General features: G+C 38.0%; 1 long non-coding RNA gene across 2 annotated transcripts in view; it reads left to right on the top strand.

The window, feature by feature from the left end:
- The window catches only part of LOC121141764, a 44,866-nt gene extending 31,895 nt beyond the window's left edge, over positions 1-12,971 (top strand). Inside the window, exons 6-8 of one of the 2 annotated variants that reach the window (XR_005878704.1) lie at positions 10,820-10,934; positions 11,751-11,810; positions 12,327-12,971. This is a non-coding gene — a long non-coding RNA (uncharacterized LOC121141764). The remainder of the gene's footprint in view (positions 1-10,819; positions 10,935-11,750; positions 11,811-12,326) is intronic. The other variant, XR_005878703.1, reaches the window with a different exon arrangement.
- The last annotated feature ends 4,707 nt before the right edge of the window (positions 12,972-17,678 follow it).

Below are 17,678 nucleotides of genomic sequence, written 5' to 3' on the forward strand. Positions count from 1 at the left end.
GGACAAATATTATTCACACTGACATCACAATGAATAAGACAATAACACACTATATATCAATAAATATATTGGCAAACTACAAATCTATGCTGGTAGACTGAACAGAAGAAATTGTTGTAACTTTCATGAGAGTGAGCATCATAGTAATTACACGGATAAACTAGGATGTTCCTCTTCAAAATTCTTACTAAAAAAAAAGGAAATGCCATGATGTTTCTAATATGGAACATCCTTACTGGGTTATCATAAACAAATGGCCAAAACTTATCATCATCAATAAGGTGAACATGGGAAAGAGAAAATATTAATATAATTCTCTAGGGAAAGAATGATACTGCTTCCATGATACTCCTATTAACAATGTTTTTGTTCATTAAGGATCCCATAACACACCTTTGGTGTTAAAACAAACCCTTTAAGGTATGTTATGAGATCCTTAATGAACAAATACTGTTCTTTTGATTGCACTTTCAATTTTCTATTGGAGATTAAATCTCTCTTCCTACCCCTTCAGAGGTGGTCTGTCTTCCCTACTTTTAAGTATTCAAAATTAAGGCCCTGGGTGTCCTGTCACATGAGTAAGTTGAATGTTTGATGACATATTGAAACAGTTTGGGGTATGTATGCATTTCATTGATATTAAATGAAAACATAGAAACCAGTCTTAGAAAAAGGAGAAATATTTATGGCTAAATCCTTATGATTTAGGAAAGGGGTCAAAAATTTTAAACTAATGAGTTTTAATTTAAGGGAAGTAAGTAAAGTTGGCTATTAAATTACTACCTAAAAGCACACTATTCAGTCTTCACCAGTTCAGAAAATTGTTGACTGCAATATTTTTTGTTTTTATTATTAAATTTAATTTTAAATTAGAAACAAGGTTGCTTCACATGTCAATCCCCAGTCCCTCTCCCTTTCCCTCCCCTACTCCCATACCACCCCACCAACCCCCCTAATACTCCCTCATTTCCGGAGGGAGGGCGAGGCCCTCCATGGGGGTGTCCAGAGTCAGTCATTTCAGCCAGGGCAGGGCCCAGAACCCCTGCGAAGAGTCCAGGCTGAGAGTACATCTCTCATTGTTGGATGGGCACCCAAAGTCCATTTGTATGCCAGGGATAAATACTGATCTACTACCCAATAGATTGCCTAGGCCTCCTCACTGACACCCACATTCAGGGGGGCTTGGAAAGTCCTATGCTGGATTCCCAGCCATCAGTCTGGGATTCAAAAGCTAACATATGTAAGGTCAGCTTTATTTTGGAGTTAAACCAGCCCAGTCCTCCCTTTCTGTCACTGGGTTCCTTGAGTTCAGCTCAGTGTTTAGCGGTGGGAGTCTGCCTCTGATTCCATCAACCATTGAATGAAGGTTCTGTTGCCCAGACTTTCTGGCCATGGGATTGTAGGCTGGCACTCCCCAGATCTATGTCTAAAATCCATATATGAGAGAGTACATAACATGCTTGTCTTTTTGTGACTGGGTTACCTCATTCAGGATGGTTTCTTCTAGTGCCGTCCATTTGTCTGCAAATTTCACTATTCCATTGTTTTTATTTTTCTGCTGAATAGTACTCAACTGTGTAAATGTACCACATTTTCTCTATCCACTCTTCAGTTCAGGGGCATCTAGGTTGCTTCCAAGTTCTGGCTATTAGAAATAATGCTGTTATGAACATAGTGGAACAGATGTCCTTGTTGTATGAATGTGCATATTTTGGATATATGCCTAAGAGTAGAATTGCTGGGTCTTGTGGTAGGCTTATTCCCATTTTTCTGAGGAATCTCCATACTGATTTCCAAAGTGGCTGTATGAGTTGGCACTCCCACCAGCAGTTTATGAGTGTTCCCCTTTCTCCACAACCTCTCCAACATAAACTGTCATTGGTGTTTTTTGATTTTAGCCATTCTGACAGGAGTAAGATGGTATCTCAGAGTTGTTTTGATTAGCATTTCCCAGATGGCTAGGGATTTCCAGCACTTTTGCAAGTGTCTCTCAGCCATTTTAGACTCCTCTATTGAGAATTCTCTATTTAGTTCTGGAGACCACTTTTTAATTGGTCCTTTGGTGTTTTGGAGACTTGCTTCTTGAGTTCTTTGTAAATTTTGGAGATCAGCCCTCTGTCAGATGTGGAGTTAGTGAATATCTTTTTTCCCATTCTGTGGGCTGCCTTTTTGTATTGTTGACTGTGTCCTTTGCCTTACAGAATCTTCTCAGTTTCAGGAGGCCCCATGTATTAATTGTTTACCTCATTGTCTCTGCTACTGGTGTCTCCTGTACCAATTCGTTCAAGGGTACTACCCACTTTCTCTTCTAAGTGTTTCAGTATGGGTGGATTTATGTTGAGGTCTTTGATCCATTTGGACTTAAGTTTTGTGCATGGTTATAGACATGAATCTATCCGCATTCTTCTACATGCCAGCATCCAGTTATGCCAGCACCATTTGTTGAAGATGCTTTCTTTTTTCCATTGTATATTTTTAGCTTCTTTGTCAAAGATCAGATGTTAATACATGTATGGGTTAATATCAGGGTGTTCAATTCAATTCCATTGGTCTACCTGTCTATTTGTGTGCAAATTCCAAGCTGTTTTCAGCACTATAGCTCTGTAATAGAGCTTGAATTAAGAATGGTGATGCCTCCAGATGTTGATTTGTTGAGTAAGGTTGTTTTGGCTATCCTGGGTCTTTTGTTTTTCCATACAAAATTGATGAATGTTCTTGCAAGGTCTGTGAAGAATTGTGCTGGTATTTTAATAAGGATTGCATTGAATCCGTAGATGCTTTTGGCAGGATTGCAATTTTTACTACATTGATCCTATCTATCCAAGAGCATGGGAGATCTTTCCGTTTTCTGATATTTTCTTTAATTTCTTTCTATAAAGACTCAAAGTTCTTGTGATACAGGTCTTTTACTTCTTTGGTTAGCATTACCCCCAGGTATTTTATGTTATTTGTGGCAATTGTAAAGGGTGATGTTTCTATGATTTCTTTCTCAGCTCTTTTATCATCTGTATATAGTAGGGCTACTGATTTTCTTGAGTTGATCTTGTATCCTTCCACTTTGCTGAAGGTGTTATTCAGCTGTAGTAGTTCCCTGGTAGAGTTGTTTGGATCACTTATGTAAACTATCAATCATCTGCAAATAATCAAAGTTTCACCTCTTCCTTCCCAATTTGTATCCCCTTGATCTCCTTTTGTTGTTGCATTGATCTAGCTAGAACTTCAAGTACAATATTGAAAATATATGGAGAGAGTGGACAGCCTCGTCTTGTTCCTGATCTTAGCAGAATTGTGTTGAGTTTCTGTCCATTTAGTTTGATGTTGGTTGTTTGTTGCTCTACATAGCTTTTATTATGTTTTGGTATATAACTACTATCCCAGATCTCTCCAAACCTTTATCATGAAGGTGTGTTGGATTTTGTCAAAGGCTTTTTCTGCATCTAGTGATTTTTGTTTCTCAGCTTGTTTATATGGTAGATTACATTGCTGGATTTTCGTATGTTGAACCATCCCTGCATCCCTGGGATGAAACCTACTTGATCATGGTGAATGATTGTTTTGATGTGTTCTTTGATCTGATTTGCCAGTATTTTATTGAGTATTCTTGCATCAGTGTCCATGAGGGATATTGGTCTGAAGTTCTCTCTCTTAGTTGTGTCTTTGTGTGGCTTGGGGATCAAGGTTATTGAAGCTTCATAGAAAGAGTTTGGCAAACACCCTTCTGCTTCTATCATGTGGAATACTTTGAGAAGAATTAGGATTAGCTCTTCTTTGAATTTCTGGTAGAATTCTGCACTGAGGCCATCAGTTTCTGGACTTATTTTGGTTGGGAGACTTTCGATGACTGCTTTTATTTCCATAGGGGTTATAGGTCTGTTTAAATTGCTTATCTCTTCTTGATTTAATTTTGGCAAGTGACATCTATCCAGAAAATTGTCCATTTCCTTTAAATTTTCAAATTTTGTGGAGAACACGTTTTCAAAGTATGACATGATGATTCTCTGAATTTCCTCAGAGTCTGTTGTTATGTCCCCCTTTTGGTTCTGATTTTGATAATTTGAATGCTCACTCTTTGACGTTTGGTAAGTTTGTACAAAGGTTTGTCTATCTTGTTGATTTTCTCAAAGAACCAACTTTTCATTGCATTGATTCTTTGTATTGTTTTCCTAGTGCCTAATTTATTGATTTCAGCCCTTGGTTTGATTATTACCTGGCGTCTACTCCTCCTGGGTGAGTTTGCTTCTTTGTGTTCTAGAGCTTTCGGTTGTGCTGTTAATTCTCTAGTGTAACTATTCTCCAGTATCTTCATGTGGGCACTTAGTGCTATGAACTTTCCTCTTAGCACTACTTTCAAAGTATAGGTTTGGGTATGATGTGACTTCATTCTCATTGAATTCTAGGAAGTCTTTAATTTCTTTTTTTATTCTTTGACCCAGGAATGGTGCAGTTGTGCATTATTCAATTTCCATGAGTTTGTAGGGTTTCTGCAATTTGTGTTGTTGTTGAATTCTAATTTTAATACATGGTGGTCTGATAAGATCCATGGAGCTATTCCAATTTTTTGTACCTGTTAAGGTTTGATATGTTGCCAAGTATGTGGTTGATTTTTGAGAAGGTTCCATGTGGTGCTGAGAAGAAGGTATATTCTTTTTATGTAGATGAAATGTTCTCTAGATGTCTGTTAATCCCAATTGGGTCATAACCTCTATTAGCCCCTTTGCTTCTTTGTTAAGTTTCTGTCTGGTATTCCTGCCTAGTGGTAAGAGTGGGGTGTTGAAATCTCCCATTACAAGTTTGTGGGGATTTATATGTGATTTGAGTTCTAGTAATGTTTCTTTTACGAATGTGGATACTTTTGTATTTGGGGCATAGATGTTCAGAATTGAAACTTCATCTTTGTGGATTTCTCCTGTGTTGAGTATGAAATGACCTCCTTCATCTCGTTTGATTGATTTTATTTTAAAATCTAATTTGTTAGATATTAGGATTGCTACCCCTGCTTGTTTCTTGGGTCCATTTGATTGGAATATGTTTTCCCAACCTTTAACTCTGAGGTAATGTCTGTCTTTGAGGCTGAGGTGTGTTTCTTTTATGCAGCAGAAGGATGGGTTCTGTCTTCGAATCCATTATGTTAGCCTGTGTCTTTTTATGGGCAAGTTAAGACCATTAATATTGATGGATATTAATGACAATTGATTGCTCATTCTTACTTGATTTTGAATGGTTGTTGTTGGTAGAATTATATGTGGAATTCCACCCCATTTTTTTCTTTTCGTTGTTGGTAAGGTGGGGTTATCTAATGCCTATATTTTTCTGATAGTAGTTAACTTCGATAGGTTGGAGTTTACTTCCAGAACTTTTTGTAGAGCTGGTTAAGTGGATATGTATTGCTTGAATCTAGTTTTGTCATGGAATCTCTTGTTTTCTCCATCTATAGTGGTTGAAAGCTTTGCTGGGTATAGCAGTCTGGGTTGGCATTCATGGTCTCTTAGTGTTGGTAGAATATCTATCCAGGACCTTCTAGCTTTCAGAGTTTCCATGAGAATTCAGGTGTAATTCTGATAGGTTTGCCTTTATATGTTACTTGACCTTTTTCCTTAGTAGCTCTTAGTATTCTTTCTTCTGTATATTTGGGGTCTTGATTATTATGTGGTGAGGGGACTTTTTTGTGGTCCACTCTATTTGGTGTTCTGCAAGCTTCTTGTACCTTCATTAGCATGTCTTTCTTTAGGTTGGGGAAGTTTTCTTCTATTATTTTGGTGAATATATTTTCTACATCTTTGAGATGCTTTTCTTTACCTTCTTCTATACCTATTATTTTTAGGTTTGGTCTTTACATGGTATCCCATATTTCCTGGATGATTTGTATTAGGTATTTGTTGGACTTAAGATTGTCTTTGGTCTATGAATCAATTTCTCCTAGTGTATCTTCAGCAGCTGAGATTCTCTCTCCCATCTCTTGTATTCTGTTGGTTATGCTTGCATCTGTAGTACCTGACCATTTGCCCAGCTTTTCTATTTCCAACCTTCCTTCAGATTGTGTCTTTTTTTAGTGTCTCTATTTCAGTTTTCAACCCTTGCACTGTTTGAATTGATTTTTTCTAATTTTTGCTTTGTCTTTTCTTCCATTTGGTCCATATTTTGAAATTTTTGGTTTGCTTTTTCTTCCATTTCTTGCATTTTTTTGGTTTGCTTTTTCTTCCATTTCCTTGAGGGATTTTTCTATATCCTCTTTTAGGGCCCCTATCTTTTTCATGAAGTTGTTTTAAGGTCATTCTCTTCTGATTCATGTGCATTGGAATGTTGGAGTCTTACTGGTGTGGAGTCTCTAGAATCTGGAGGTGGCATATTTGTTTTTCTGTTGCTGAGTGTTTTTTTTTTCTCTTTCCCATCTCTTCTTCTAGTGGGTGCAGAAAGAGCCCCATACTGGTCTGGTGGTTAGGGAACCAGAGTTCCCTTTCAGTGGGTGTAAGCAAGTCCAATACTCTGGTAGTTCTCCTCTTCCTGGTCCTAGTCCTGGTCCCATTGGTGGAAAAGAAAACCAGGAATATGGGGTTTGTGACTCCTGCTGGGAGGGGAGGCTTTGTAGCAGTGCCCAGGTATTGGAAGGCAGAGCCCAGATGTTGAGTGCATTCTTGCTTTGGCTCAAGCAATGAGGATAAGACAGTATATAACAGTGAGCTAAGTCTGTGACATCATCATGATCATAGTCTAGAGAGGAAAAGAAGAAAAGTGCTAAGGAGATTGTGTTGTAGACTCCAGGTCTTTGCACACCGGGGAAAACTGAATGAAAAGAAGACCATGGGACACCCCATACCCCTGTCATCCTCAGCAGAGTGGTGAAATGTCACAAAACTTGTCACTGAATAATATTTCTGGCTCAGTGGGGAAGAGACAATTCCTACCAAACCTGAAGACCTGAATTTATCCCAGAATTCACATAGAATTAGGAGACAGCTAAGTCCTGCTGCTGCTTTTTGGCTTCCGCAAGTGTGCCTTAGCATGTAAATGACGATACACATGCACACACAAACGCATGCCCGCTAAAATTTTCAAATGACTAAATATACATAAATAGACATATTTGATCCTCTTTTCATTTTCTTGGCTGATTTAGTAAAGGAAAATAAAATGATTAGACTAGAAGAGGTAGAAGAGATGACTCAAAAGTTAGTAACTCTTCCTGGTTTTCCCGATGGTTCTCAGCATCCAGGTCAGGTAGTTCACCACTACCTGCAACTCTAGTTGTTGGGGATATGATACTTTCTTCTGTCCTCTACCATAGGCACCTATGAGCCTTTACATGCACACACACACACATATACACACATGCACACACACACATACATACACGCATGTGCATGCACCCAGATTAAAAATATATGTAGATCACAGATTCTACAAAAAAATGACCATGATTTGCTGATACCCATCCAAGACACACAGAAAAAAGCATGCTAGTGAGTAAGGTGCAGTGGGAGATGGGAGACAGTCAGGTCGAGTTTGCTAACTTGGTAAGCTGTTGCTTCTATTATTCTGCACAAGTGTTCACCTGACAGTGTGTCAGTGCTTTAATTAAGGACGTGATAAAGTTCAAATCAATGAATATCCAACTCTCTTCTCAACTGCTGTATATGTATTTGGTTGCTACTCCTTGTTTCAATGTTAATAGTCACAAAAGTCTCTATAAGGAAAACACTTTTCAGCCTTTCGATGTGGATGTAACTTCTTTCAGATGTATGAGGGAACTACAATCACTAGATTTTCAGTCATACTTTGCTAGAAAACCCCTGAAATGACCACTCTCAAAAGTGACCATGAACTGAGAGTATGGCCTCTGAAGATGCCCGAAGTCTTTCTCTATTTAGGAGACATAGCAAAACTGGGTAAAAATCGTGATCCCCAACCTCTTTCCTCATTCATCCCAGTTTAGATTTTCTTAAGAAACATGTGCACATTTCCTTTGGATTTATTAACATGTGCTTTTGGTTGGAGAAGCTCTCCTCACCTGGCTTTGGGAAAAGGAAGCTATAAATGCTGACTTGGTATTTACCTTCTTGGACTGATTCCAGTTTTATTCATTCAACCAGTGATTAATGTGGAATATCATTATCCTCTTAATCAGGACAAAATGTCAGTAATGATATCACATAATTTTTAATATTAGTTTTGTGAAAGAAAAGTATGCAAAATTGGAAGTGTATCATGGAAAAGTCTTGCTCATGTTTGTCTGATAAGAATTATCCCAAAGACTACCAGGATCACAGTGCTGCACAGTGACCATCATGGGCTTATATAAAATTGATAAAAATATTCAAATAATGAATTTTTAAAGATTAAGGACTTGTATAGGAATGTCTGGACAGCAACCATCTGCTTAAATACTTATCATCACTCTTATTAATTAGTGAGTTTAAAAATCAAGGATTATTGTTTCAAAATATCAGCTATAATCCCCATGTTTGTCTTTTAAACTTCTCTTTGCTGTATCTCTTTCAATAAATCCATCTAATATGAGGGAGAATACTCTACTGCATCCTTCTGATGTTCACAGATGTATTTAAATTTTTTAAATGATGGTTATTTATTTATTTTTATTTAGTGTTACATTAGTGGAAGTCAGAGTGATTTTCATGAGTTGCACACACACACACACACACACGCATGCACACGCACACACATACACACATTTTTCTTTCTGGTTGTTCTCTAGGTTGATACTTCTACAAAATATATGCCAATCTCTTACAGAAACCCCAAAGGGGTTGTGCGGATTTAGAATAGCACTAAAGATGGCGTCAGTAAGATCCACCATTCTTCTATTCTTCAATGAAGCTTCCAGGTTTGTTATTTCCTCTTTGAGTCTTAGCTAATGAGTGACTAGTTCTGAGCAAGAGAATACGGCGAATGAAATGTCATCCCAGAGCAGAATGTAATTTATCTGAGTCTTCAGCTATCTTATTAGCTTACCTAAGGAGAGGAGGAAAGAGACAGACAGATAGAAAAAGAAAGATACTGGCTAACCCAGTTCTTCCAGTTATTCAAGATGAGACAGGATGCCCCACTCAGAGTAATTGAGGCCCACTCCGCTATGTCCACATCTTCAGGAGAAACTGATCATCTACTGAACACAGCCAGAGGTGCAGTCAGTCACAGGAGATGCTGCAGGAGAGTAAATATGCATTTGATCACACTCACCACATGACTGCCAAAAGTAGAAATGTTAGGCAGAGAGAAGTTTTTTCAAGCCACTGTAGTTTTATATTGAGCAACCAGAGATAGCAAAAACAAACTTGAAATCGACTTTCATAATGATCAATTATAGAATACCTACACCTGAAGAGATGTGTATAGATTGAATTGTAGCTTTAAATTAAATTATTCAGAAATCTATAATATTCAAATTACATAAGTTTCTGAATCTTTAGATAAAGCTCCTATTCTTTAGATAAAGTTCTGACTGATACAATTGGTTAAGAGTGAGCATAACATATCAATAGGGGAGCATACATAAAATTTTAAGTTGCATTCAGCAAATATAACATGAATGCATTCTAGTTCATATTTATGAGAATTAGTCATTGGATCATAATATCAGTTAGCATTCGATTACATTATTCCCTAGAATGTAGTACTGATTACATTAATAAATACCTTATTTAAATAACAGGTGTATCAGAAAAAACGGAAATGTCTAAATTCATATAATATGGAAATCACCTTTTTTCATAAAGTGAGTGTAAAGTTCCATTATATAAAACTGAAACTGTACACATCTGAATTTTATGTTGATCATTGCTTATTTGCGCATTTGTCTAATGTTCCCTTGCTGCTCCGTCTTGGAGACAAAAACAAATGAGAATAACTACTTAAGCGGTGACAAAAATCAATGTTAATAAATTAGTACATTCATGAAAGGGCTTCCAATTTTACTGGCTAAAAGCCCGTCATTATAGACTACATTATGTAATTTAAAAGGCACACTGATAAGTGCCTGTATTCAAATCCATTTCTTTGCCCTTTGTGTTCTTATCTTCCCTGGGCCAGCAGACAATCCTGCTTTTCACTAACCTTTGGCACTCCACCATCAGCAATAAGCCTTGCTCCTGCCACGCCCCTGGGCTCCCTTAATTAGCATCACCTGTGGTATGCTCCATTTGAAGCAGGCCCATCAGCAGCACACACCTGCTCTGGTGCTTGCAGGTAGGAGAGGACCCAGTGTCTCTGGGCTCTGGGGAGTCCATCTGCTCGCCCTAACACCATAACTAAATACCCGTCATCTTCAACCAGCTTGCTGTGGCCTCTCATTCTGGCAATTGTTCCTCAGTATTGCAAGTCTGAGTGCAATAATAACAAATGAGAGCCTGCACAGGCCACACAGGGTGGCAATACACAGGGAGGTAAATGATTCTTCCGTTTTCAAATTACAGATAAGTTGTCAGTATAAAAAATAACCAAGGAAATATTTTCTACCTCTTCAAGATGATGAAGTGCATTTGCTCTTATAACGGGAATTTTGTTTTAAACCTCTTACAGATATGAAGTTGGAAACTGTCTCACCTTCCTTTGCCATAGTTTGTCTCCAAGCATTATTCCATAAAACATTTTAATAGTATAAAGCATTTCATGCATATGTTAAGAGGGTGACATTGACACACTTTTAATATAAAATGATAGCAATGCATAATGAAAAAATCATAATGAGTGTCTTTTCCTGAACAATGGATAAAACACAGGTAGTTAAATCAAAGGAATTTTAAAAAGCTTCATTTGTGTTCTTATAAACTCACATTTTTCTTCTTTGTACCTTTTTCTTTGCCAGGAAGAATTTAGATGTGACAGTTAATGGGTATATTTTGTTGAAGCTAAGTTCTTTTAATGTCAAGCTATTATATCTTCGACATACAGAGAAGAGAAGGTGCCAAGATTTCTAACAAGTAGGTACACATTCTTCTTGAGACATAAAGGCACTAAAGAGCCATTGTGCTGCCAGATTGATGTATTGAAAGATATGCAACCGAATTCTCAGTCTATTAAAAACTCTCTCATGGGGGGGGAATCCTATAGGTATATTCTAAAATACAGTCTTTGGTATCCTTGCTTGATTGCAATTATACAGGGGAAAAAACACATTTTACCAGATGATAATTTAAATACACAGGCCAAGCAGATATGTTGGTTTTGTTAGGCCAGGCCTAGGCATCACAACCTAGCCTATTTCTTTATTATATATTTTATACAAAAAAAGATAAAAGTTGAAAATACACAGAAATATATTTTGAGCGTTAAATGATTTTCATTTCAATGAGAATGGCTCATAGGTAGAAAAAAAGCAATAACCACTATAATAGAGTAGTTATTGTGTTTTAATTTCCCTTCTGCACTTAGAATGTGCAAGCCATCCACTCGCGTATGATATCGAACAAAGTGGTATGCCAATTGTTGCCCTCTCTCTCACCTCTCTTGCCCTGATCCTGTAATGCTATTTTCTCCACATTAGACCCCTCCTCAAGGTCCTTGAGTCTCTGAATGTCAAAGAAAAGAATGCACTTTATAAACTACAAGTCTAAATGAAAACTCACATCTGCATGTGCTTTCACAGGTTTTAATGGGGTGACTTTCTTTTCCATCATGTTCAGAAGGCAGATGGAATGGGATTCCAAAGCTAAGACAGTTGAAGGAACTCCAAATCCTTTGTTGGAGCTCCTTCAACTGACATAATTTTAATAACCACTCTTTGTTTACTTATTTAGAAGCTTTTTAGATAAAGCGGGAGAAGACATCTCACGCGGGACTTTTCAGTCTATAAATAGGTAAGGGAAATAAAATACCTAAGCAATAAATTTTCATCAGTCATAGCCTTGCCTGTTATTAAAATACTGAAAATGATTTTAAAATATAAAATTACCAAAACTTGTTGGTTGTAACTTTCTTTTTGTTTTTTTGTTTTTCAAGACAAGGTTTCTCTGTGTAGCTTTGGAGCCTGTCCTGGCACTTGCTTTATAGACCAGGCTGGCCTTGAACTCACAGAGATCTGCCTGCCTCTGCCTTCTGGAGTGCTGGGATTAAAGGTGTGCACCACCATCAGGCTTATGTAACTTTCAACACAATATATAGGCAGAATTTTCAAAACATGCTTTCTTTAATCTAATATCCTCGGCATAGTACATTTTATATGGAAACAGTTTGCATTTTATGTATTCTTGACAGAAGCTATATATAACTTCCCCATTTGCTGTTTGCAATACACGTGTAGTCGTCAAACTTGATTGCCAACTTAGTGAGATTTAGAGTCACTGTGGAAACAAACTTTTGGGCTTTTCTCCTAGGTCGACTGAAGTGAAAAAGACTCATCTTAAATGCAGATGGCACTATGCCCTGACTGCAATCCTGGAGCAGCACAAAGTACATGGGCTAAGCACAAGGGTGAATCATTCAATGTTTCCTGACTTGGATGCAATGAGAGCCTCTGTCTCAAGCTCTCGCTGCTGTGACTTGCCTGCCTCCATCACCATACTGTTGGCCAGAGCACTTCCTTCCTTCCTCTCCCACATCTCTTTCTATTGTTCTTGCTACTGTAATTATTATCATTATTGTATGTACATATTGTGCCATCATTTGATATGGAGGTCAGCAGATAGTCTTATGGAGTTGGTTCTATCTGCCCATCTTTCTGTGTAATGAGGGATTAAACTTAGGTTGCCAGTTTTGTATGACAAACACCATGACTGGGCTTTCGGGCTGGCCTCTTCCTTTCCTGGGTTTCTTTCATTGGGTCTTTTGTTCTAGTAGTGTGAAAACTAATATGGCACATGGATAAAGGAAAATTTCACATAGTAAAGGTATCACACTTTGTTTCATTGTTTTTTTGACCAAAGTACGTTTTCAAAGATGACCACTGTATAAAACACAAAAAGAAACAATTATTTGAGTTGTACCAAGGAGACAACCCAGTGTTCTTTCTTCAGCTGTCTACTAGAAGTAGAATTGTCAGTCCTTTCCTGAGAATAAAACTTGCACCAATTATTATTTCACATTAACTCTCTGTATTAGCTTCATTTTTTCTGAGAATAAAAAATAACTTTTGTTTTTAAGTAGGTATGACAAAACATTTGGGGGGTAACTAAGGGCATCAAATATAAGTACTACATTATGTAAAATGTAAAGCTCACATCTTGTGGTCATTCACTTATAAAGGGCACTTTATCTATCATGAGGGTCAATCACTAAGATTATCAACTGTTTCTTCACATGCACACACACACACACACAGGAGAGGACACAGAGAGACTGAGAGAGGGAAGGAGAGGGAGGAGCAGGGTGGGAGAGGAGGGAGATAGAAGCTGGGAAGAGGGAGGATTTGGTTTGTGATGGGACTTGACAGATGTTGGAGCTTTGAATTCCCTTAGGGTATTTCTTACAAGTTTTACATTTTCTCTCTCCCCTTTCTGCTCGCATACAAAGCTAACAGTAAGTTTTCTTCTTCCATGAAAGTAAGAAAAATACAAATAATACACTATTCCTCCCATGGATCAGATGTTTTCATTTGAGAAAGACAAATCAATTGTCAGAATGAGTGCATGAATCTTTCATAGACAGAAGTTGGTCTGTCAATAATAGTAAAATTGCTAACAAGCACTGGGTTTATTATTGAAATGAAGTCTTAGATACCAAGGTTGATCTTGCCGGTTTTAGGACTATTACTAAAATTTTCTTACACTGTTAGTAATGAACCTTTCTGAGCATAGAACATACCCTTATTAGTTTCTATGAGACTGTATTTTTATTCCTGTGTCTGGTGCCCAGGTCAGAGATAGAAATGAGGGTCATCATCTGTGTATACTGAAAATCCAAGGTTCCTTTTTCTACAGGATGGTGAGCTGTACAGAAGAGCTGATAAAGACATACAAGGTAATCAAGAAAGGTAATTTAAGAAAGAATTACAAAATCACTAAACAATACCCTAATATTGAATCACAACCTTCAGAACAAATACCTCAGATAAACTACAAGTTTCTCTATTGCGTGTGTGTGTGTGTGTGTGTGTGTGTGTGTGTGTGTGTGTGTGTGTGTGTGTGTGTGTCAGTATGGATATATCCTCAGCAATTCACTGAAGCAGAGCTTAGTTTAATGCATGATCTGAACATGGGAAAAATACAAGCACTGAGGTAGAAAATATTATTGCATTCTCCTGTACTAGCACTGCCCTTTTCTGTCAGGTTGCACACACTTGTGTCCACAATGGAAGCAATATTTACAAGTTGCATTTTACATAATTCTAGGCAGCAGCGACTATCTACTCCTCCAGTGAGGAGATCTCCCTTGGCACTCCCACTTGCCATTCAGTCCTGCTGCTTCGTTTGTTCTATTGTATATCCTGCAGAGTGATACATCGAAGCATCTTTGCCTGTAGTAGCTGAAGTAGAGTCATCCATCATCAAAATCATGGGAAGTGAGGACCTTATGGACTGGGAGTAAATTAGGAAGCGATGAGGAAGGTAATCATTTTTGCAGAAACAGCTATTTTATGTTTCTGTACTAGGTACCATCCTTCCTCGTTTGGAAGGAAAGAGTAAAAGCCACAGGACCCGTTTTTCTTCTTTGGATTCATGCTGGAGGAAGAGAATGCAATCAATAGAAAATGCACTTAACAAGTCTCAAATTGACTGGTCTTTTTCTTGTTTATTTTGAATTTCAGATGTAATTCTCTGTTGACCTGCTGTTAATGCTATGTAGCTGTGGGTTTTCTGGATTTAAGTGTGTTATAAATGGATAAATTTCACCATGAGGGATAATTTAAAATAACTGATTTGAGACCCAGGCTAGGCACTACAAAGGAAAGGTTGTCAATTATCTATGTAGAATTCAGTCATATACAGTCTATCTATCTAGATAGCGTATTGCTTTTCTTTCATTTTCTACTTACCCTTCTGCAATAAAATATCAATTAGTGACTAAAAATGTGATCTATGTTCATAAGTTAGTGGAAACATCAAAACATCACTTTGTTTATCAATCTTCTCTGATTTCTTAGTGAATCAGAATCAATTTAACACATAATGTGTGGGAAATGTGGCTGGGTAACAACTAGAAAAAATACCATTCAGGTGATGATTAAATAATTAAAATTAAATAATTTCACTACAAGGCATGTGTCTGTTGGCAAATGACAGGAAAAGTAAGGATCTGAGTTCAACACCCCAGTACTCATCTAAAAATCTTGGCATAGAAACACTGGCTGAAATCTCAACAGTGGAGACGTGGAGATAATAGGATCCCTTGGGCTAGCTGGCCAGTCAGGGTTACCAAATCAGTAGCATCCATGTTTACTGAGTCTTTTTCAAAAATTAGACTCTAACATAATTGAGAAAAACATCCAAATTTGTCCCTTTCCATAAACACAAAACATGGGCTTACACAAATATAATGATTGCTCATATTTCTTTTTTTTTTGCAAGGGTTATTATTTTTATTTCTCTCATACATTATATCCCAACCACAGTTTCCCCTCCCTTCCCTCCCCTTGCCTCCTCACTCCATCTCCCCTTTCCCCAAATCAACATGCCCTCTGTTTCCCCTCAGTAAAGAGCAGGCCTCCCAGTGACATCAAACAAACACAGCATAACAAGTCACAATAAGACCTGACATAAACCATCATATCAAGGCTGGATGGACCAGGCAACCCAGTTCAAGAAAAAGGATTGCACACACTTGTTGGAATCACTTTAAAAGAAAATGCACCAACATATGCTAACTTTAATACAATTCTAGAAGGACCCTGAATTTCAGGTCAAGAAACTATGAAAAGTGTCTTTCAAGGGAAAGATATGGGAAGATTTACTTGAACTGCAGCATTAGGATTTTATATTGACTAAGAAGAAGTATTCAAAAATTAAAACACAATCAAATACAAAATGCATCACGGTTTTTGTAAACCGGAAAAAAGTCAGCTTTCCTAGAAATTTAAACACATGAACATTCATATTCATACATGTGTACGTGTGTTTACATTTGTGTGGATTCAGTTGTGTTGGGTGTAAATGGAAGTATTTCCTCGCCATACAGAGGCCAGAAGTTCCCACTTTATTTATCCATGAAGGTTCTCTGGCTGAATCAGGTGGTCAACTACTCAGCTAATCTTGACAGCCAGCCTGCCTCATCACAACCTCCAAACTCTGGGATTATGGGTGAGTCCACTTGCCTACCTAGCTCCTAAGTGGGTGCTGGACATTTGAATTCCTCCCCTCATGTTTGATCACCAAGCGCTTTACCCACTGAGCTACCCATACAAGCCTAATTTAAATAGTTTTGATGCATGACCAAATGGACTATTTGACACTTTTTCAGTTTAATCATATAAAACCCACTTGTTCTGATTTACTTTGTCCATTGCAGATACTTCAGTTGTCTTCTCACAGAATAACACCTTATTTCCAAAGTGCTTATTTCTTTGGTATAAGTTTTTAAATCTAAGAAGTGATTTCTTTTATTCATGTGAGAAAAGTATATAGCCTCACTTTGATGATTGTTTCCAGTTTTCCATTTACTATATTTTTTCTTTATTTATTTTAATTTTAAATAGCTTGTTTTACATGTCAATCCCAGTTCCCTCTCCCTCCCCTTCTCCTGCACCCTCCCATCCCCCCCATCCTCCCACCCTATTGCCAATTCCTTCCACATAGGGGATATCTAGAGTCTATCATTTCACTCAGGGTAGGGTCCAGGCACTTCCCTAAGAGTCCAGGCAGAGAGAGCAACCCTCTTTGTGTTATGGACACACGATGTCTGTTAGTATTCGAGGGATAAACACTGATCCACTGCTCAGGACCCCATAAGTAGCCCAGGCCTCCTCATTGACTCTCACATTCAGGGGGTCTGGATTGGTCCCATGCTGGCCTCCCAGCTGTCGGTCTGGGGTCCAAGAGCTCTCCCCTGTTCGGATCAGCTATCTCTGCTGGTTTTGCCAGCCCATTCTTTGCCAATTTGCTCTTCGCTCCTCTCTCTAGGTCGCTGGGTTCCATTGTGACCTCTAGTGATCTAAACGGATGACACCAATTGGCAAGCTAAGCAATAGTGTAGAGACCACCTCGAATGCCCATTCCTGATAGTGAACTTGATGTCTATAACCATCCTGGAGCCTTCATCCAGTGACTGATGGAAACAGAGGCAAACACCCACAGTTAAATACTGAACAGAACAGAACGCAAGGAACCCATTTGCTATATTTTAATTAAAATATAATCACATAATTTTCCCACTTCCCTTTCTTCCCTCCAAACCCTTCCAAGTTCCCCCAAATCCCGCTCAGTGGCCAATTTTTCTTTGACTCTCTCTGTGTGTATTATTTCAGGGCTGGCTCTTTTGCATTGGATAATCAATTAGGATGATCAGCCCTGAGTCTCTCAGATATGTTAATTCTCCCTCTCTCTGGAATCATTAACTGCCTATAGTTCTTTTTCCATTTACTATATTTTAATTAAAATATAATCACATCATTTTCCCACTTCCCTTTCTTCCATCCAAGTTCCCCCATCTCCCTCTCAATGGCCAATTTTTCTTTGAATCTCTCTGTGTGTATTATTTCAGGGCTACCTCTTTTGCATTGGGTAGTCTATTAGGACGATCAGCCCTGAGTCTCTTAGATATGTTAATTCTCCATCTCTCCGGAATCATTAACTGCC

The sequence above is a fragment of the Mesocricetus auratus genome, unplaced genomic scaffold, assembly GCF_017639785.1.
Source record: "Mesocricetus auratus isolate SY011 unplaced genomic scaffold, BCM_Maur_2.0 Super-Scaffold_100008, whole genome shotgun sequence".
In the NCBI taxonomy this organism is placed as follows: Eukaryota; Metazoa; Chordata; class Mammalia; order Rodentia; family Cricetidae; genus Mesocricetus; species Mesocricetus auratus.